General features: G+C 41.3%; 1 protein-coding gene and 1 pseudogene across 1 annotated transcript in view; both read left to right on the top strand.

Annotated features, from left to right (window-relative positions):
* The window catches only part of LOC109556228 (cytochrome P450 2J2-like), a 75754-nt gene extending 72462 nt beyond the window's left edge, over nucleotides 1-3292 (top strand). Inside the window, exon 10 of the transcript XR_011565867.1 lies at nucleotides 3157-3292. The gene's annotated coding sequence lies outside the window, so the exon portion shown is untranslated. The remainder of the gene's footprint in view (nucleotides 1-3156) is intronic.
* LOC109556860 (cytochrome P450 2J2-like) lies at nucleotides 239-8833 on the top strand (annotated as a pseudogene).
* Nucleotides 8834-23733: the final 14900 nt, after the last annotated feature.

Here is a 23733-nt window from a genome sequence, read left to right on the forward strand (position 1 = left end):
GCCGTTTGTTGGTTATATAGCAGGCATCACTTCTCTAGCCTGACTGCTTCGTGGGCTCCATCAGTCTACTCTCTGGCAACTTCCTTCCATTCCTTTGTCCAGGTCTAATCAGAGTCCTTTTGCTAAAATACACTCCCAAGTATATCAATAACAATAAATAATTTTATTATTAGTTTTAGTATTATAGTTACTTATCACCACAGTTTTAAAGATGAGAACTAGTAATGGCCCTCATACTATGCATTTGAAAACTGAAACACAAGTAAGTTAATAACTTGACCAAAAATCACACATAAAATAACAAGTAGAATCTGCCTGAGAGAAAAGAATTTGTATGACTTCAAAATCCAAATTCTTAAGCACTCACTGTTGTTACCTCTTGTATTCAATTTTCCAATTGCAAACAAAACAAGATCTGAAATATTTCACTCGACATTAAGATATCCTTGGTCCAGCTCACATTACCTGCCAGACTTCAGCCTTGTCCCTCATCTCGCTACAGAAATGACTGGTAATTTTTCCAAGAACCTATCCTAGCCCCTGGAGTTCCTTATGTGCTTCTTATATAACCCCTATCAAATAATTTATTGCACAGAATGGCAATAATGAGAACTGACTACCTATTGATATGTTCCATTACACTGCAAGTAATTTAAACATTAAATTAATTTAATTAATTTAACCTGTACCCCCAGGGCTTGGCCTTGACCAACCACAAGGTTAGTTCTCATTAATGAATCTTCACTGCAGTCAGACAGGAGAGCTCACTGGTTCCCAAAGGCCCACATTTTCCTATCAGTGCATTTGTGTATGCCATTCACAGAGCATAAATATCTTTGTCTTTACAATAGGTGTCCTTTCACTGGCTCAAATACCATCTTCTCTTAGAAGCTTTCTCCCATATCTGGAGTGGAAATTGATTTCTTCTTTCGATATCTCCATTTCCCTTTCCATCAGCACTGTAACATATATCATCTTCCACTGTGCATTAATTTTTTCTGTAGTGTTCTTTTACCAAGAGACCCTGATGCTTTAGGAAAACACCATAGCACATTGATCTGTGTATTGTCCCCACATGTAACATAGCAATGTCGGATGGTGCCTGGCAACTCGGAAGCATTTCATAAAAGCCTGTTGGATTGAATTTGAATTTGATTTCCACAGACTGTTCTCAGAAACCTGGCATAACCCCAAGAAAAACTGCCTTTGAAACCTGGAGTCTTAGTGGGTGTTCATGTACTCCCGGGGATTGGTGAACCCCTGAAACTGTATTCATGTGTACAGGACTTTCCTGGAGAGGAGATCCCTGACATACACTAGTTTCTTAAAGGATTCTGTGATTCAAAAAAATATGAACTACTGTTATGAGACTTTATTTTGTATGTCCTTAGGTTTCTTTATTGTGCTTCATTGGTTAGAAACACTTGTTAATTATAACAGCAATGCAAGCACATTGGGACATTTAAAAACACAATTTAGCAAGTGAGAGAATCTTACCCTCCCTTGTGCCCAAGCCTCCACCAATCCCCACCCCCCCGCCCCCCCCCCCACACACACAGACACTGCTCAGTGAGTGTTCAGAGGAACAGACCCTCTCACTACTGCTAGTGGGAGTAAGAATTGGTATACTCCCATACTCCTATCAATTCATGTTGATATTTGACAGAAAACAACAAAATTCTGTAATTATCCTTCAATTAAAAATAAAAACAAAACAAGAATTGGTATACTTTTCTTTTTTTCCTTTTTCTCTTTTTGTACCTTTGGTCAGTTGGTTTTGGGTTTAACCAAACCAAAATGATAGAATCTCGCTCAACTTATCTCATCTCACTAACTTACCATTTCTAATTTTTTTATTCTAAACATTTATTTTGCTCTATTTTATTATTTAAGTGCTTAATCCTACATTTGATATTTTTATCCTTCATAGGATAAACTTCTTGTAACCTATTACTTTTATTTGCCTTTTTTTTTAGCTCCTATGTTAATCCTTGTTTTTCTATAATCATTTCTGATTTTAAGTCTGTGTTAGCCTCTTGAACCACCTTATTTTTAACCTCTCTTATTCTTTTAAATTATTTCTTTTTTGATGACTTGCCTGTTGTACATGGAATAATATTCTCTACCTGACAAAGTATTCTCAGATGACTGTGGCTCACACATTTATATCCATGTAAAGCAATTGGCCCAGTGACTGGCATGACATGCTTAAGAATTGGTAGACATTACCATCATCAATACCAGGGCTTCAGGACTCATCTGACCTATCCATGTTTACACAGTACCATTACAGTGTTTGATCCAGTCCCTTTGGACTGAAAATATACACAGGCAGAGAATTGGCAGAGATGAAATTCTGAAGAAATTCATTTCAGAAGGTGCTTCAAGCTGAAATCCCAGGTTGTATACCTTTTCTGTGAGGAGCCCTTTAGCTTAACCTGAGATTTTCAGTAGTTCCAAAAAAATCCTTATTATATATTCTAAATTAATTGAGAAATCTTTTTTAAATAAAACCCTAGAAGTTCTTCCAGGTGTTCAACAAAATGAAGTAAAAAATCTGATTCCCATCCTACCCTTTCTTAGAGAAAGACATATACTTTAGAGGCAGACCAGACTAAGATAGAACCTTGGTTCTGCTCTTTCTAACAAGACAGACTTACTATGCTAGTGATGAATAAACTGGACAGTGGAAGGCTTGAATTCAGGCTTGGTCTTTAATATGGGAGCAGGGTGGTGGAATGAGACTAAATCCATGATGTTTTCTCTCATGGGGTGACACAGTCCATGGAGTTCTAGGTGACTTGGAGGAGCATCAGTGCATGGCAATTGAAGAGGTTGGGCAAACCTGGAGGAAATGAGGGCTTTATTATATCTTTCTGCCTTATTCTCAGGCTGCAGTGGTTCATGCTCACTCAATTCAAGTAGGTTGAACATATGAGTGAATGTTTATAATGAATGCACATGTCCTATAATGGAGTCTAGTTGAGAGGAGGATAAATGAAGACAGGTAGAAACATCCCCATCCTACCAAGGTGTACACACAACACTCCACACACAGACTCCTCTCTATGTACGTTCCATCAGCAACATACACCCTTCATTCCTGGACACACATACCTGTGCATACTTACCTGTGATCATTCCACTGTTTTTCAGATTGTGAAGAAATATGGGAACATGATTAGCCTGGAAATGGGTGGATTTTCTACAGTTTTTTTTAAGTGGATTGCCCAAAATCAAAGAAGCCCTTGTCTACCAGGACCAAAACTTGTGAACCACCCCATACAGCGTATCCAAGAGAATATCTTTAAGAAACATGGTAAGTTTCTTGACTAATGAAAGAGGTGAATGTTTGATATTCTTGTAGTCTCTGAAATGTACTTTTGTGACTGTAATTCTCCAGTACTTCAGGGACCAGCCCCCTCATAAGTTCCTGCCCCTCAAGGAAGCTGAGTCCCTCATTTCCCGGTTGAAGGCACCCCCTCAGGGCACCTGGCAGGGTCAGTGTTAATGTCAGGGATTTGGGAGAAGCAGCTTCACCTGCGTGAACTCACTCAGGACACTTTGATAAATAAGTATCCTCATCATTCAGTGATGTAATGTGTTGTTGAAGCAGAGGAAAGGCAATGCATTCCCAGGCTCTGTTTCTACTTTCCCATTCAGATCTCTTCCCCAGAAAAATGGAGGTGGATCAGCTTCCTCCTGCTGATTGTGTGATCCCTTCTTGCCTCTAATTTCTTATGTCCTGTTATTAAGGCTGTGCTCACCAGGTACTTTGAGCCTACAGTCTATAAGAGTTTGGCATGAATACTTAAAATGATCGTAAAATAAACTTGCACATTTAAAAATCTAAATGAAAAGCTGAAATATATTCTTCTACCAAAGTACCATTTTTTTCAAGTTTTTCTCAATTCCTCTTTGCAATATTTCATCCATTAACTCTACATCATTTCGCTCTGTTATTTGTCATGTGAAGCCTGGTGCTAGGCACCAGTGGCAAAACAATGAGGAGAGTGACAAAACCCTTGTGTTTCTGTAACTTACACTCCATTCAGGAAAGCAGTATCAATTTCTCTAATGATTTAAAGCCATAGTGTTCTGAAGATAAGAGCAGGATGCACTTCTTAGGAGTATCTAACATCCTGAGACTCAGGAAAAGCTAACATAAGTAACAATTATTTTAATAAAGTTAAGAAACTATCAGGCAGAGGGAATATAATGGGAAACATCTCTGGGGTGGGAAGATGAACACAGAACTGAGGAATTGAAGGTGGCCAGTGTTGGAGAAGGCAATGGCACCCCCACTCCAGTACTCTTGCCTGGAAAATCCCATGGACAGAGGAGCCTGGTAGGCTGCAGTAACTGGGGTCCCTTGACTGAGCGACTTCACTTTCACTTTTCACTTTCATGCATTGGAGAAGGAAATGGCAACCCGCTCCAGTGCTCTTGCCTGGAGAATCCCAGGGACGGTAGAGCCTGGTGGGCTGCCGTCTATGGGGTTGCACAGAGTCGGACACGACTGAAGCGACTTAGCAGCAGCAGCAGCAGCAGTGTAGGAAGAACAGAGATTAAATGGAGATAAAGCTGCTGAATTCAAGCAGGAAGAGTTCATGCAAGTTCTCATTAAGGATGTAGCTTTTTAACCTAATAACAATGGAAGCTCCTGCATGGTTTCAGTATAGAAAGGGATCATCATACTTACATGGTACATTTTAAAGACTTCTCTAAACTACAATGTGAAGAATGGAATAAAGGGAGCAAGAGACTATTGCAGCATTTTAGGTGAGACGAGGTGCTGGCTTGGACTAGGGAGGTGGAGAGAAATGACAGCAGATTAGACCAGGAGAGTGGCCACGACGATACATGGATTTAAGTTACTCAGGAGGCAAATCCAGTAAGACAGGATGACCTAGAGAGAGAGAGAATGAGGCGTTGAGGTAGACACCCAAATTTGTAGATAAAGAAAAGGGATAAGCTGTGGAGGAGGTGTTGGCTGGCCTGGGTGCAGAGTTGTATAGAGTAAAGTGTGAATTCAGTCATAGATTCGTGAGTGTGAAATGCCTATAAATCAGCAGAGTCAAGCAGGCACTTACATATATGTCCAGAGCTGAGAGATCGAAATAGATGTTCATTATAAGTAGATTTCACTTAAAATTTTAGGAGTTAATGAGATTTTCCCCAAAATGGAGCATAGATAAGGAAAGAAGAGACTTCAGACCTCATCTTGAAGAGCTCCATCATTTCAAAATTCTATAGAAGATGAGTTAATGAAAGATACGGGAATATCTCTGTGATCAGAGAATTGGGAGGGAAATCTGTAGAGTGTGTGACCTGGACACCATTGGAAGAGTGTTCCAAGAAAGAAGTGTCTCCTGCAGCTGACATTTCAAACTGAGATTGAGAGGATCCTGGACTGGATGGCAGGGAAGGTCATGTCCTTGTTGTGGTGGAGGGCAAAGGCAGAAGTGAGAAGGAGTTGAAGGGTGCTCTGAAGTGAAGAAATGAAAGGGTGATGACCTCACATGTATTACGAAATAAATGATCATTTATTGAACACACAAAGATGGATTTTTTTTTCCTTTGCCTGTGTTGTTCCTTCTGCACAGACTGTTTATACTTCCTTGATTTGTCGAGTGATTCATTTCTCTTTTTAAGATCAGGTTAGATGAAAGCCTTTCTCCTTATGAATATGGGTTTTCACTAATCCATAAATTAATTCTTAATATGTAGCATAATATCTACTTCAGTGTACTTTTTATGCAACAAGTCATCCAAGCATGGCCTTTTGAGTCAAGCAGACTTGATTTTGAAAGCCTGTCCAGCTGCTTACTCACTCTGTGACTTTGCAGAGTTTATTTTTATCCCCGTGCCTTATTTTTCTTATCAATAAAACTTTCAGGATGTGGCAGGTATGATAAGACGTACCTCAGAGAGGTTCTGTGAGTACTTAATTACATAATACATTACAAATGCCAAAGTGTCCAGCCCTACAAGCAATCAGTAAATGTGAGTTGCTTATATCCTTTGCTTTGGGATTTTTTCTTTCTCTGAATAGTTTCAAACACCCTAAACCCTTCTCCTTCCTTCCATCTGGTACATTGTTGCTCGTGGGTCTTGTTGACTTTCTTTTCATAACCTTGGTTTTCTTTTTCCCAGGCTTGATCATGTCTAATGGCCACATATGGAAGGAGCAAAGAAGGTCCGCCCTGACAACTCTGAGGAACTTTGGTTTAGGAAGGAAGATCTTAGAGGAATGCATTCAGGAAGAGGCCGCCTACCTCATCCAGACAGTAGGAGAGGAGAACGGTGAGCATGTCATAAGACAGGTGCAGGAACCGTGGCTCATAGGTTCACTAACAGATGATGAATGAGTGCCTACATGCGTGTCCTGCACCCAGCACTGTGAGGGCCCCAAGGGAATGACAGCAAACAGCAGCCATGACCTGCCCTTGTGGAGTTTGAGAATTCAAAATAAGAACATGGATTTAAAGCATATTGTAGGTTTTAAAATCCTGGTAATCAGACTGGCCCCCAGGCACTGACGTAGTACTTGCTGCATGTCAGACCCTGTGCAGAGGGCTGTGGGTCCAGTCTCAGGGGTGGTCGTAATCAGTGTGTCATGTGTCACGTGGAATAGACTCTGGAAAATAGAAAGAATCTGAAGCCTCCACCTCTTCTTCTGCCTCCAGAACAGCCTTTCGACCCTCACTTCACAATCAACAATGCAGTTTCCAATATTGTTTGTTCCATCGCCTTTGGGGAGCTGTTTGACTACCAGGACAGTCCAGGAGCTGCTGAGGCTGATGGATGAGGCCATGTATCTGCAGACATCAGTGAGGTGCCGTGTAAGGCAGTTCTCACTTCCTATCTTGGATTAGGATATTGGGCTGGTGTTAGACACAGATGAGATGGACTCTTCTATTCCTTTTCAGCTAAAGAGTAATATTTTGAAAATGACTTCAACACAAGCTTATTTGAAAGCAATCTGTTGACTTTAGTGTTTTTGGTAATATTTTACATATTTACTGTAGACAAAGAACATCTCTAGCATTCATGTATAGTACAGCACTCTACATGACATATACACGTGCACCTGTGCTCTTTAAAAGCACAGTGCTGTCATCATTTTTGAGCCCCTGCTCTCCGTGCCCCTCCCTACCCCCATCTCCACCCTCCATCAGAGGTGCCTTTCTGTTCTGGCTCTCCCCGAGCACACTGCTTTCAGACTCATCTGGGTTAGATGCTCTTATTTTCACTCTGCATAGTTTTCTACTGTTTGAATATGTTACTGATTTTTTTTTCTGTATTATCTTCATTGATGTACATGTGGAGGATTTCCAGTTTGGGAGATGTTGTGAATAAAGCTGCCATGTTCTTGTTCAGTTGTTCATGTAGACACACGTGCTCATTTCTCTTGCATGTACACCTGGTCATAAAAAACTTAAATGTTTCCAAGCGGTTGTACTACTTACCCATCCATACATGACATTATATTCTAAACTTGTAGGATATGGATTTAAGGGATTCAAACCTCACCCCTTCCTTGGTAGTTCCTGCCTTCCTCTTTTGTCCTGCTAAGGTTTTGAGTCTGTCAAAACCTCTGCTCAGCCGCTTGGTCTCTCAGCCCCTTTTCTGGATTTGGAAGACATTTCTAAGGGAAATCAGCCCCAAGGGTTGAGATAAATAAACCCTCAGGTATCTAAAGGAAGATTTATTCACTTTTAACAAGCAACACTGCTTGGAGATTTATGGACACATTTCACCAAAACTGAATAAGCAGTTAGCATGAATCCTGGTACATTAAATGGGCATAATGAATGTGAGCTTTTAAGATGACTACTGTCAATGTTGTTTTTGAATAACGTTCCTTATTCCCACTTCTGTAATGGTAATTCTCCCATCCAGTAATTCCATTTTCTTCCTTCCTATTAAGACAGAACCTAGGAAGTCTGGGACCTCAGGGGTACCTCACTGACTATTGTCAGGGAAAAGAAATTCCTGGGAAGGTTGGATGGTACAGTGGGACAGAGGTAATATGTATTTTTAGAGACCCAAAATAGATCAGGCACTATTGGACAATTGTACACTCTACCTCAGTTAATATTATAATAATCTTTTAAAGATAAAATGAAGCACCCTAAAGTGTGCAAGCAGATATGGGAATGTGTAAGCAAATCCACATAGTTGTCCATTCACTCTGTGTTAAGGATATTTAATATGGATCTCATGTGATTCTGCCAAGAAAATAACCCTTGTGCCCTATGGGCAGCAAGTTAAGCTATGTAGTGACAAATTACATCATCATCATCATTATTAATAATATTATTGTTGCCAAAGTCTCAACCCCATAGACTGTAGCCTGCCAGGCTGCTTTGTCCATGGGATTCTCCAGGCAAGAATACCAGCATGGGTAGCCATTCTCTTCACTAGAGGATGTTCCTAACCTAGGGATCAAACCCATGTCTCCTGCACTGCAGGCAGATTCTTTACCAACTGAGAATCCAGGGAAGCCCAATAACTAGAAAGGAGCAGAGCTAATACACACAAAGATACATACACATACACACACACACATACACACACACACGTGACAATCACCAAGAAAAAGAAATAAAGCAAAATAAGGGAAAGAGGTACCAGATGAGCTGCTCATTATAGGAACGTCAGGTAAGACAGGTTCAAGTAAGTGACATTTGAGCAGTACCTGACTGAGCATATAACACTTTCAGTTTAATGAAGTTAGTAATTGGAGTTATATGGATTTCAGAGGAAGAGCATTCTGTGTGCAAGGAATAGCAAATGCAGAGTCCTAAAGAAGAAAATCCTTTATGTTTTTGCAGAGACCAATGGGGCTGGACTGGAACGAGTAAAGAGAACAAGATGGCAGAGAGTGATAGCCGAGGAGGCAACAGGAGGGTGAGGCACCAGATTATGTAGAGCTCCAGGCCAGGAGAAGGATGTAGAATTTGTCTAAATGCCTTGGAAAGTCATTGGAGGATTGAGAGCCAAAAAGTGAAATGATCCCATTAAACTGTTAAATGATCCCTTGGGCAGCTCAGTGGAAAATAGACTGGGAAGGAGGTTAGGAGAGAATCAGGAAAAATGTTGGAGGCTTTACAGCATCCAGGTAAGAAATGTTAGTGTTTTGTATGAGGATGACAAAGCAGATGGAATGGTGAGAAGTGGTCCAAGACTGGTTATATTTTGAATGGAGTGCCAAAATGATTTGCCAGAGAGGAAAAGAGGGTTGAGATAGGGATGATGAGTCCAGGGTGACTCTCATGATTCAGTTCAGTTCAGTTCAGTCACTCAGTCATGTCTGACCCTTTGTGACCCCATGGACTGCAATCCACCAGGCCTCCCTGTCTATCACCAACACACGGAGTTTACCCAAACTCATGTCCATTGAGTCGGTGATGCCATCCAACCATCTCATCCTCTGTTGTCCTCTTCTTCTCTCATCTTCAATCTTTCCCAGCATCAGGGTCTTTTCCAATGAGTCAGTTCTTCACATCAGGTGGCCAAAGTATTGGAGTTTCAGCTTCAGCATCAGTCCTTCCAATGAATATTCAAGGTTGATTTCCTTTAGGATGGACTAGTTGGATCTCCTTGCAGTCCAAGGGACTCTCAAGAGTCTTCTCCAACAGCACAGTTCAAAAGCAACAATTCTTTGGCACTCAGCTTTCTTTATAGTCCAAATCTCACATCCATACATGACTACTGGAAAAACCATAGCCTTGACTAGACAGACGTCTGTTGACAAAGTAATATCTCTGCTTTTTAATATGCTGTCTAGGTTGGTCATAACTTTGCTGACAAGCAGTAAGCATCTTTTAATTTCATGGCTGCAGTCACCATCTGCAGTGATTTTGGAGCCACTCAAAAATAAAGTCTGCCACTGTTTCCACTGTTTCCCCATCTATTTACAATGAAGAGATGGGACCGGATGTCATGATCTTCGTTTTCTGAATGTTGAGCTTTAAGCCAACTTTTTCACTCTCCTCTTTCACTTTCATCATGAGGCTCTTTAGTTCTTCACTTTCTGCCATAAGGGTGGTGTCATCTGCATATCTGAGGTTATTGATATTTCTCCCAGCAATCTTGATTCCAGCTTGTGCTTCCTCCAGCCCAGCGTTTCTCATGATGTACTCTGCATATAAGTTAAATAAGCAGGGTGACAATATACAACCTTGACGTACTCCTTTTCCTATTTGGAACCAGTCTGCTGTTCCATGTCCAATTCTAACTGTTGCTTCCTGACCTGTGTATAGATTTCTCAAGAGGTGGGTCAGGAGGTCTGGTATTCCCATCTCTTTCAGGATTTTCCATAGTTTTTTGTGATCCACACAGTCAAAGGCTTTGGCATAGTCAATAAAGAAGAAATAGATGATTTTCTGGAACTCTCTTGCTTTTTCCATGATCCAGCAGATGTTGGCAATTTGATCTCTGGTTCCTCTGTCTTTTCTAAAACTAGCTTGAACATCTGGAAGTTCACAGATTATGTATTGTTGAAGCCTGGCCTGGAAAATTCTGAGCATTACTTTACTAGTGTGTGAGATGAGTGCAATTGTGCAGTAGTTCGAGCATTTTTTGGCATTGCCTTTCTTAGGGATTGGAATGAAAACTGACCTTTTCCAGTCCTGTGGCCACTGCTGAGTTTTCCGAATGTGCTGGCATATTGAGTGCAGCACTTTCACAGCATCATCTTTCAGGATTTGAAATAGCTCCACTGGAATTCCATCACCTCCACTAACTTTGTTCATAATGATGCTTCCTCAGGCCCACTTGACTTCCCATTCCAGGATGTCTGGTTCTGGATGAGTGATCACACCATCGTGATTATCTGGGTTGTGAAGGTCTTTTTTGTATAGTTCTTCTGTGTATTCTTGCCCCCTCTTGTTAATATCTTCTGCTTCTGTTAGGTCCATACCATTTCTGGTTAAGTATGAATGAATAGAAGAGATGGAAAGAGAAGATGGTTTCTTTGTCTTCAAAAGTGGAAAACTGTCATCCCCAATGGCTCCCTGCTAAAGAACCCACTTGTCAATGCAGGAGATGTGGCTTTGATCCCTGGGTTGGGAAGATCCCCTGGAAAATAAAATGGCAACCCACTCCAGTATTCTTGCCTGGGAAATCCCATGGACAGAGGAGCCTGGCGGGCTGTGGTCTATGGGGTTGCAAAGGAATCAGACACAACTTAGCGACTAGACAACGACAACAACTTGTCTCCATGACTGTTCTGTTTTCCCCATCAGCTCTACAATTTCTTTGCAAGGATAATGAATTTCCTTCCAGGACCCCACCAAACTCTTTATTAAATGGGAGAAACTGAACATGTTTATTGACAGTGTGATTGAAAACCACAGGAGAGACTGGAATCCTGCGGAACCAAGAGACTTCACTGATGCTGCAGGAAATAGAAAAGATAAGAAATCAGAGTTTTCTCCTGAGTTTTGTTCTTAAAAAGAAATAAGGAGATTCTGGCTTCTTACTGCCGCTGTACCAAATCACCAAAAATGCAGAATCTTAAAAAAGCACACATTTATTGTCTTATAATTCCAGAGGTCAAAAGGCTGAAGCCAGTTTCTCTGGACTGAAGTCAAGGTGAGGGCAGGGCTGCTACTTCTGGAGGCGCTTGGGCAGAATCCATTGATGCACTTTTCCAGCCTGTAGAGGCTGCCTGTATTCCTTGACTCAGAGCCCCTTCCTCCATCTTCAAAGCCATCAAAATAGCATCCTCTCTGCCCCCATCCTCTACGCCTTCTTGTACCCCTCTTATGAGACTCTTGTGATTGTATTGGGCCCACTAGGATAATTCAGGATCATCTTGCCATATCAAGATCTTTAAGTTAATTGTATTTACAAACTTCTGTCTGCATTTAACATTCATGGGTTCCAGAGATTAAGCCATGGACATCTTTGTGGGACATTATTCAGCCTACCACAGGGGAGGAAAAATATAGGCAATATTTCATAGAGTATAGGAATAACATAACTCAGAATTGTTGATACAAGTAAAAATAAAGATAGAGATTTAGTGGTATTTGACTTGAAGTCTTTGGAAAGCTGAAATACTGCCTTTTTGAGGTCTGTTCTCTATTCTTTCCCCATATCTGAAGGAGATACACACAAAAGGAGGAGTAAGTATTGTTTCATGGTTCGTTGGCTCAATGCTCAGTCTCCTACCCCTTCCCCCAGCTCCCCAGTGCAGAACACAAGTGAAGCTGAGTCAGATGCCAGAGTTTAAGCGTGAGGAAGTTTTGCTTTCCTCCCTCATCCCCATATCATGCACTTTTCCAACATTATAAGCCAGAAGCAGGAAAAAAAAGTGAAATTGTATGTATATTCTTTAACACAGTAACCCCTCTGGTTAATACACATCACTGTGTGGTGGTATCATCTTTGACGTAGAATATTTCTTCCTTCTCCTCGAGTTGGCAGAATTGTACATTTCTTTGCAGCTCCTTTTTTATTTCCACTTATTGGCATACCATTAGTAGAAGCATTGATATCTCCTCAGAGGAGGATACTTCACTTGCTGTAAGGTGTGCAGGTGTGGAACCACACACAGGGAGGAATGTTGACACATTGAAGCTCCTGGAGGAAGGTGGGAAAGATGCTGGAGTGCCATGAGGAATGGCTGACAGAATCAGACATGTTTAAATTAACCTAAAAAGTTGAGCACAATGAAGGACAGAAACGGATATGCACCTAACAGAAGCAGAATATATTAAGAAGAGGTGGCAAGAATACACAGAAGAACTATGCAAAAAAGATCTTAATGACCCAGATAACCATGATGATGTGATCACTCACCTAGAGCCATAAATCTTGGAGTGTGAAGTCAAGTAGTCCTTAAGAAACATAACTACGGACAAAGCTAGTGGAGGTGATGGAATTCCAGTTAAGCTGTTTCAAATCCTAAAAGATGATGCTGTTAAAGTGCTGCACTCAATATGCCAGCAAATAGGAAAAACTCAGCAGTGGCCCCAGAACTGGAAAAGGTCAGTTTTCATTTCAATCCTAAAGAAGGACAATGCCAAAGAATGTTCAAACTACTGCATAGAAGCACTCATTTCACATGCTAGCAGACTAATGCTCCAAATTCTCTAAGCCAGTCTTCAACAACAGATGAACCGAGAACTTCCACATGTTCAAGCTGGATTTAGAAAAAGCAGAAGAACCAGAGATCCAATTGCCAACATCTGTTGGATCATAGAAAAAGCAAGAGAATTCCAGAAAATCATCTACTTCTGCTTCATTGGCTATGCTAAAGCCTTTGACTGTGACTGTGTGGATCACGATAAACTGTGGAAAATTCTTTAAGAGATGGGAATACCAGACCACCTTACCTGCCTTCTGAGAAACCTGTATGCAGATCAATAAGCAACAGTTAGAACCAGACATGGAATACAGACTGGTCCCAAACAGGAAAAAGAGTATGTCAAGGCTGTATATTGTCACCCTGCTTATTTAAATTATATGCAGAGTACATCATGCAGAGGTGGGATGGGATGGGATCAGCCCTGCATGGGGAGCCCTGGCAGGGAGATTCCAGGTCACAATGGAGGGAAACGTAATGTAGAGAGAAGGTGCCTCACACTTGGGAAGCCTTGATCTGATGTTCACTTTCTTATACTTCTCAACAGTTTTCTTTTGAAGATTGAAAAAAATTAAAACAGAATTTTGCTTTTTGTGTGTTTTTATAGTCATTGTTTGCTAATGGATTTTTGAAAGAATTTAGGCTAGATGTCATTTGTAGGTCAACCCAGCGCCTCACTTGTTCTATCCACAGCTTGCATCTTCACCCCGTGCCTCACCCGCCTGACCCCTGAAGGTGCTAAGTGTGCACTTGTGGACTTAGCTCCTTGGGCTTCAGTTTACCCAGGTAGCTGTGATTAAATAAGTTGAGTACATAAAGCCCCTCCCTTTGCTCAGATTTTGCAGAACTTCATAGGTTTCACTCCTTGCTGCACACAGACACCACTTAAGCAGGTAACTTGTCTCATATTTTTGTGTTTTAGGAATGTGGATGTGCCCTGGAGAACAGTTGGCCAGGACTGAGTTGTTTATTTTCTTTACCTCACTTCTGCAAAAATTTACCTTTAGGCCTCCAGGTGATGAGAAGCTGAGCCTGCAGTTCAGAGTGAGCCTCACCATCTCCTCAGTCAGCCACTGGCTCTGTGCTGTTCCTTGAGCCTGATTGTCGGGGAGCAGGAGGGGAAGGAAAGCAGGAAGAATGAGCTTATGTTCCTGCCCACCACCTCATGGCAGGGCACCTGCTCAGAAGTGAGGGAGCAGCATTCAGTGCCTCTAGGACAGGACATAGGAACTGGACTCAGAGGAAACTGGATCCAAACCCTAGCTTTACCATCTCCAGTGGAACCTTGAGCAAATCAATTATGTCGTGAGTGACTTCATTTTCATCTAGGAAATATAAAGTGGAAAATGATCCTTCTCTAAAGAATGAGTTGCTATAAAAACCAGAGGAAATAATAGGCTTCAAGTGGCTTGGAAACCATAAAGTGTATCATAAAAGTCATAACTCTGGTCTGCCTCCTTCTGTTTCCTTCCTTAGATGGGGACTTGCTTCTGGCCTTTTGAAATGGCCTAGGTGAGAGCAGTGCCAAATGGCAGATAAGAGTTAGAAGTTTGGCCTGGGGCAGCCATGGAGGTCACTCAGAAAGGCCCTCACACTTGGTAACATTGGGCAAGTTTATCCTGCTTCTGCCTCAGACTGGCCCCTGGGAAGTCAGTGGGCAGGGAGATTCCTGATTGACAGGCAGGATTCTATAGACAAGCGGTTTATCCTGTTTACTAAGAAACACTACCTTGGCCTTGGACAGTAGAGCTAAGAAGAATGTCACTACATATAACCAAACATAGAAATCAGATTAGGCAGAAAAAATTACGGAAATATTTCCTGTCTATAAGATGCCTCCTTGGGAGAAAGCAATGGCACCCCACTCCAGTACTTTTGCCTGGAAAATCCTATGGATGGAGAAGCCTGGTAGGCTGCAGTCCATGGGGTCACTAAGAGTCGGATACAACTGAATGACTTGACTTCACTTTTCACTTTCATGCATTGGAGAAGGAAATGGCAACCCACTCCAGTGTTCTTGCCTGGAGAATCCCAGGGACGGGGGAGCCTTATGGGCTGCCATCTATGGGGTCGCACAGAGTTGGACATGGCTGAAGTGGCTTAGCAGTAGCAGCAAGGTGCCTCCTTACCTTTAATCCTCTCTCATGCATTTATTCTCGACTCCATTATTGCTGTTAACAATGTGATGGTTGTGATCTTTTCTTGCAAACTGATTGTCAGCTGTGATTCACAAGCGTTTCCAGCCTAAACAGAACTGATAAGCACTGGTAGATAGTCTTATGCTGAAGCTGAAGCACCAATACTTCGGCTACCTATGTGAAGAGCCAACTTATTGGAAAAGACCCTGATGCTGGGAAAGATTGAGGGCAGAAAAAGATGAGGGCAACAGAAGATGGGATGGTTGGATGGCATCACGGACTCAATGGACATGAGTTTGAGCAAACTCCAGGAGATAGTGAAGAATAGGGAGGAGGCCTGGTTTGCTGCAGTCCATGGGGTCATAAAGAGTTGGACATGACTTAATGACTGAATAACAACAACAACAGCAGAGTATTTTATATCAGGGAACAGAAATGTGGGAATCCTGCTCAGCCCTCCTGTGTGTGGTCACTGAGGGGAGAAAATGGCATCAACCAAAGGGCCAGGTCCCACTGAGCATCCTTGGAGTTTGGATACTGACCCCCATTCAGACATAAAATGAAACCTGGTAAACTGCCCTAAACCTTCCTAAGGCTGTTAGAATTAAGGAATTTAAATAGCTCAGAATAAAAAGGACCATAAGAACATGGGGATATTTGTTCCTACTGCTTCAGTTCAGGTCAGTCGCTCAGTCGTGTCTGACTCTTTGCGACCCCATGAATCGTAGCACGCCAGGCCTCCCTGTCCATCACCAACTCCCGGAGTTCACTCAGACCCACGTCCATCGAGTCAGTGATGCCATCCAGCCATCTCATCCTCTGTCGTCCCCTTCTCCTCCTGCCCCCAATCCCTCCCAGCAGCAGAGTCTTTTCCAATTAGTCAACTCTTCGCATGAGGTGGCCAAAGTACTGGAGTTTCAGCTTTAGCATCATTCCTTCCAAAGAAATCCCAGGGCTGATCTCCTTCAGAATGGACTGGTTGGATCTCCTTGCAGTCCAAGGGACTCTCAAGAGTCTTCTCCAACACCACAGTTCAAAAGCATCAATTCTTTAGCACTCAACCTTCTTCACAGTCCAACTCTGACATTCATACATGACCACTGGAAAAACCATAGCCTTGACTGCTTAGGATTCAGTAAAAGCTAATCCAATAAATACCATTAGAAAGGGAAATAGACTAAGTGAGGGGGAGAGAAAGAGAATCTGATTGGAGCTAACCTGGGCCTGTTGGAGCCAAGAGTAAGTCTCAGTGAAATGATTTTGTTTCCTAAACAGGAAACAGAGGGAGAGTTTGGTGTAGACTAGATAGGCGTGGCCTGGAACCCCAGCTTGGGATGCTTTTCAGTAAAAGCTGTGTCTCATCCAGAATGTCACAGAACTTGTCATAGAATCTGAATTTGGTCATAGAATTTGGTCTGAATCCCCAGCCACCCTCAACTGGAATGCACTTTCCGTGTAACTTCCTAGAAAGTTGATGTCTGCAAAGCACAACAATGATATTTCTAGAATAAAACCAATATAACCAGGCCTTGAACTTCCTGAATATCTGAGACCTTGTCTTCCACTTCTTTTTTCCCCAGTTGGATCATCCATATAGGAAACTGAGAAATTGGCCAAGTTTCTATCCATTATGTTCTCAGTCTCATCTGTTTAATGAAGGACTGTGTTGGAGTCATATCTGAGGTCCATTCCTGCTCTGCTGTGCATTTTCCATGATTCCAGAAGGAGAAGCATTTACCTTCTCCAATGGAATCAGTGGAAAACCCCTGAATACTCATCCTGCCTAATAGATGCAGCGGGACACAGGCTCAAGTAGCATGTGACCAAAGTTAACTAGAAGCTTGGGGACACAAGACTGGGAGTAGCTGAATTTTCTGACCATGCAAAATGTCTCCTTTTTTCCTCAAGTTCATATTTTAGAGTCTCTAAAATATGAATTCTCTTCTGTAAAAGCATTACACAAAGATTTTGTTTTCTGTCCTTTTGTAACTCTCTTATTCCTCATCTGTTTTGGAAGCTTCAGGTCCTCTTTTCCTCTTCCCCTGTATCTGTGTCTGACACATAGTGTGGCCAGCATATGACATGTTCTGTGACATCGTGGGTGAGATGCAGATTTTACTAAAAAGCACCCCAGACTTGAATATTCCCTTCACCCTTGTCCTGCCTTAGAGACCCTAACATGCATCAGCTGCTGTGAAAATTAGAGTCAGATTGGAGATTGGACTCTTATAAGCAGACGAGGAACACGGCACTCTGGATACCCTGAGTTGTATAGAAATGTGTTCTGGTCCGAATGGCTGGAGGTTGTACACCAGAGAGGGGGTCTATCAGACGGGGCCACCTCCAGGCCCCTATATATTTATAGAGGCCTGACAGGAGGTGGAGGCTGGCAGATGACTAAGAAACAAGGGCAGCTACCTGGATACTTCTTTGTTAGACCTGGGGACTCCACAGTCTACCTGCATGTCAGGCTCTTCTCCCTGTGATCTTACTCAAGCCTGCTTGTTGCTAAGATACCATGACAGAAGCTGGAGGCCACTAAGAATGAGCATCTGGGACATTCGTCCATGTCAATCATCCCAGATTCCAATCTATATTTTCTCATCTTAGCAAGATGAGACTACTCTGTTCTAAATCCACCCCACCCCCCAACTTTCTTGTTTTTCAATGAATTGACCTATTTCATCTACACTATCAAATTTTTGGGCTTATAGTTATTCATAATATTCCTTTCTTATAATGTCCATAAGATGAGTAGTTATGGCACTTATTCAGTTATGATAATAATTTATACCCTCTCTTTCTTTTTCTCAGCTACTTGGTGAGATGTTTGCCAATTAAAAAAAATTTTTTTTAATTTTGATTTTCTTCAATTTCTCCATTTTGTTGCTATTTTCAATTTCATTCATTGCTGCTCTTGTTTTTGTTATTTATTTTCTTGTGCTTTCTTTAGATTTAATTTTCTTTTCTTTTTATACAATCATGAGTTTGACATTTAGATTGTTTATTCCAGACCTTTCTTCTTTTCTAATATATGAATTCAATGCTTTAAATTTTCCTCAAAACACTGACTTCACTTCATCCGTACATTTTGATAAGCTATATTTTCATTTGTTCAAAGATTTTTTTATTTTTTGGAGATTTCTTCTTGGAGCCATGTTTATATATATCAGTATGTTGTTCAACATTCAAGTGGTTTGAAGTTTCCACCTGCTATTCTTTAGTTGATTTCTAGTTAACTCAGTTTTGTTATGAAAGCATAATTTGTGTGATTTCTATATTGATATTTGATAACGTGTGTTTTATATTAGAATGTGGCCTGTTTGGTTACTGTTCTACATGCGCTTCAGAAGAATATGCATGCTGCTCTTGTTGGATGAATTCCGTAAAGATTAATTGGATCAAGGTAATTGATAATGCCATAGAGTTCGACTTTGCTTCTACTGGTTTTCTGCTGCTTGGTTCTGTCCATTGATAGTAGAGGGGTATTCAAGTCTCTAACTATAATAGGAAATGCATCTATTTTTATTTGGAGTTCCATCAGTTTGCCTACATGCATTTTGAAGCTCCCTTGTTAGGTGCACACACATACAATTGCTATGTCTTCTTGGAAAGCTGACCTTGTTTCATTATGTGATGCCCTTTTAGTTTATGATACTTCTCCTTGCCCTAATATTAGCGATTAATATAGTTACTTCAGTTTTCTTTGATTGGTGTTAGCATGGTATATCTTCCTTTAACCCTTTAATTTCAATCTATCTCCATAATTAAAGTAGGTCTGTTCTAGACAGCATATAGTTAGGTCTTTGTGTGTGTGTGTATGTATGATCAAAGCCAATTAATAGGAGATCTACTTGCTTTAGGAGCTTCCCAGGTGGGACTAGTGGTAAAGAACCCACCTGCCAGTGCAGGAGACACAAGAGACACCAGTTCAATCCCTGGGTTGGGAAGATCACCTGGAAGAGGGCACTGCCACCCACTCCAGTAGTCTTGCTTCTGTCCATGGAGAATCCCATGGACAGAGAAGCCTGGTAGGCTACAGTCCATAGGGTAACAAAGAGTTGGACACAACTGAAGCGACTTAGCATGCACGCTCTTGTTTTAGAGCTTCTCTGGTAGCTCAGTGGTAAAGAATCTGCCTGCCAAACAGGAGATGTGGGTTTGATCCCTGGGTAGGGAAGATACCCTGGAGGAGGAAATGACAACCCACTCCAGTATTCTTGCCTGGGAAATTCTATGGGCAATGGAGCCTGCTGGGCTACAATACATAGGGTCCCAAAAGAGACATGCCTTAGTAACTGAACAACAGCTACTTGCTTTATGAAATTTGTATATACAGTACAATACTGTTAACTCTAAAGACAGTATCGTGCACAAGACTTCTAGAAATTTTCCATCTCACATGGCTGGAACTCTGTACTGATGGAACAGAAATTTTTCATTTCCTACTTCCCCAGGGCCTTCCAGGTGGCACTGGTGGTAAAGAACCCACCTGCCAATGCAGGAGATATAAGATATGTTGGTTCAGTCCTTGGGTCAGGAAGATCCCCTGGAGGAAGGCATGGCAACCCACCCCAGTATTCTTGCCTGGAAAACCCCATGGACAGAGAAGCCTGTTAGGATACAGTCCATAGAGTCTCAGAGAGTCAGACATGACTGAAGCGGATTTCACGCACTCCTGCCAGTCCCTGGAAACTACTGGTGTAGGGGAAATTGGGCCATTGGGCACTGTTTGGTGAGAATATAAAATCATGCAGTCACCACAGAAAAGAGTTTGGAGGTTCTCCCATTTGATCTGCTGATCCCATTACATGGCATTTATCAGAATAGAAATCAAAATCTTGAAGAGAGATTTTCATTTCATGCAGCATTCTACATAATAGCAAAGAGGTGGAAGCAAGTTAAATGTCCATTAATGGATGAAGAGATAATGAAAATGTGGACTGTACATACAATGAAACATTCCTCAGCAGTAAAGAAGGAGAGAATGCTACCGAATTCTAGAAATAGATAAGCTGTGAGGACTTTACGCTAAGTGAAATAAGCTAGCCACACAAGGACATGATTATATGATGGTGCTTCTCTCAATTATCTAGAATAGACAACTCTTAGATGAAAGTGTAAGGTCTCCAAGGCTGTTTGGCTATTTACAATTTTGAGGTTTCACATGGATTTTAGGATTATATTTTCTATTTCTGTATAAAGCATGCCTTTAGGATTTTGATAGGAATTATTTTGACTAACATGAACAATTTAATAAACTTAATCCTTCTTTTTCATAAACATGAGATATATTTCCATTTATCTGTGCCTTCTTTCATTTTCCTCAGCAATATTTTATAGTTTTCAGTGAATAAGTCCTTTGCCTCCTTGGTTATACTTATTCCTAAGTATCCTGTTCTTTTTGATGCTGATCTAAAACTATCTCTGTGTGCAAATGACATTATCTTAATATGTAAAAAATCCTAAAGATTACACACACACTGACATAATGAATTCAGCAACGTTGCAGGATAAAAATCAACCTACAAAAATCATTTGTGTTTCTGAACATTGAAAACAATCATCTGAAACAAGTCTTGGGTTTTTTTAAATGGTCTCTGGGTAACAGTCTTTTAGTTAGTGTGTTTAGAATATTAACATTTAATGTGGTTATCAATACAGACTGTTAACTACTGTAGTCATTACTATTTTGTATTCATTGCTTTTGGCGTTTTTTGTCTTTCACTTTTTCTTCTCTCTTGTCTGGTTTTAACTGAGCATTTTGTATAATTCCATTTTCTTTTCTGTCTTAGCATGTGAGTCATATTTCTTTTTTACAATATCAGTGGTAGCCCTACAGTTCACAGTATACATTTCCAACTGATTCAAATCCACTTTGAACTTCATTACACTGCTTGATTGTTAGTGCAAGTACCTTATAATAGAATTTTCCTAATTCCTTCCTTCTGTCCTTTCCAACTACATCATACATACCACTATCTCTAAGCTAGACTCACAGAATACAATGTTAATATTTTTATTTTGAACAAAATCTTATGCATCAGATCAATTAAGAAAGTAAGAGATTTAATGCACCTTAATTTTTTTCTCTAACATTCTTACTTTATTTAGATCTGAGTGTCTGACCTACATATCTTTCCTTTTTTTCTGAAGAACTTATTTTAACATTTCTAATGAGGAAGTTCTACTAGCAACAAATTTCCTCAAATATTGTTTGAAAAGATGTTTCCTTTTCCTTAACTGCTAGATGGAACAAAGAACTGTATCTGCATAATTTTATCATTGAAGAAATCCATGTAAACAGGTGAACTCAGTGCTTTGCATATAAGAGCTCACAAGAAATGCGGTGCTACTGTTTTTCTGATTGTTCATGAGGCTGGGTTTTAATCCTTTGGTGAGAAGTTGATTGAAAAACACGTAACTCAGGTGTCTCTGGCGCACTCTGAGATGCAATGACCACAAATCTTAGAGCACCTTTGGTCTCAGAGAATGACACACTTGGAGATGAAACAAAACAAAAAAAGCAGGAGGAGAGAATCAGGTAGGGGCCAGTTGGCAGGATGTTGGCATTTGGTCTCTGGTTCCTCTGCCTATTCTAAATCCAGCTTATACAGCTGGTAGTTCTCAGTTCACTTAACTGTCCTCTGATGGATAAGAATCTTGTACAAGCTCTCTGATTGGAGGGACTTGTTTGTTAGTTCGGTCGCTCAGTTGTGTACAACTCTTTTCGACCCCATAGACTGCAACATGCCAGACTTCCCTGTCCTTCACCATCTCCTGGAGCTTGCTTCAGTTCATGTCCCTTGAGTCGGTGATGCCATCCAACCACCTTGCCTTCTGTTGTCCCCTTCTCCTGCCTTCAATCTTTCCCAGCATCGGTGTCTTTTCCAATAAGTCAGCTCTTCCCATCAGGTGGCCAAAGTATTGGAGCTTCAGCATGAGTCCTTCCAATGAATATTCAGGGTTGATTTCCTTTAGGATGGACTGGTATGATCTCCTTGCTGTCCAAGGGACTCGCAAGAGTCTTCTCCACACCACAGTTCAAAAGCATCAATTCTTCAGCACTCAGCCTTCCTTATGGTCCAACTCTCACATCCATACATGACTACTGGAAATACCATCAGTTCAGTTTAGTTCATTTCAGTCGCTCAGTCGTGTCTGACTCTTTGCGACCCCATGAATCGCAGCATGCCAGGCCTCCCTGTCCATCACCAACTCCCGGAGTTCACTCAGACTCACATCCATCGAGTCAGTGATGCCATCCAGCCATCTCATCCTCTGTCGTCCCCTTCTCCTCCTGCCCCCAATCCCTCCCAGCAGCAGAGTCTTTTCCAATGAGTCAACTCTTCACATGAGGTGGCCAAAGTACTGGAGTTTCAGCATCATTCCTTCCAAAGAAATCCCAGGGCTGATCTCCTTCAGAATGGACTGGTTGGATCTCCTTGCAGTCCAAGGGACTCTCAAGAGTCTTCTCCAACACCACAGTTCAAAAGCATCAATTCTTTAGCACTCAACCTTCTTCACAGTCCAACTCTCACATCCATACATGACCACAGGAAAAACCATAGCCTTGACTAGACGGACCTTTGTTGGCAAAGTCATGTTTCTGCTTTTGAATATGCTATCTAGGTTGGTCATAACTTTCCTTCCAAGGAGTAAGCGTCTTTTAATTTCTTGGCTGCAGTCACCATCTGCAGTGATTTTTGGAGCCCGAAAAAATAAAGTCTGACACTCTTTCCACTGTTCCCCATCTATTTCCCATGAAGTGATGGGACCGGATGCCATGATCTTCGTTTTCTGAATGTTGAGCTTTAAGCCAACTTTTTCACTCTCCACTTTCACTTTCATTAAGAGGCTTTTGAGTTCCTCTTCACTTTCTGCCATAAGGGTGGTGTCATCTGCATATCTGAGGTGATTGATATTTCTCCCGGCAATCTTGATTCCAGCTTGTGTTTCTTCCAGTCCAGCGTTTCTCATGATGTACTCTGGAAATACCATAGCTATGACTATACAGTCTTTTTTTCGGCAAAGTAATGTCTCTGCTTTTTACTATGTCGTCTACGTTTGTCATAGCTTTTCTTCCAAGGAGCAAGCATCTTTTAATATCATGGCCACAGTCACCATTCACAGCGAATTTGGAGCTCAAGAAAATAAAGTCCGTCACTGTTTCCATTTTTCCCCACCTATTTGCCATGAAGCAATGGGACCTTATGCCATGATCTTAGTTTTTGACTGTTGAGTTTTAATCCAGCATTTTCACTCTCCTCTTTCACTTTTATCAAGAGGCTCTTTAGTTCCTCTTCGCTTTCTGCCATAAGGCTGGTGTCATCTGCATATCTTAGGTTGTTGGTATTTCCTCTGGCAATCTTGATTCCAGCTTCTGCTTCATCCAGCCTGGCATTTTGCATGGTGTACTTTGCATATAAGTTAAATAAGTAGGGTGACAATATACAGCCTTGACGTACCCCTTTCCTTATTTGGAACCAGTCT

Source organism: Bos indicus, chromosome 3 (assembly GCF_029378745.1).
Source record: "Bos indicus isolate NIAB-ARS_2022 breed Sahiwal x Tharparkar chromosome 3, NIAB-ARS_B.indTharparkar_mat_pri_1.0, whole genome shotgun sequence".
NCBI lineage: Eukaryota > Metazoa > Chordata > Mammalia > Artiodactyla > Bovidae > Bos > Bos indicus.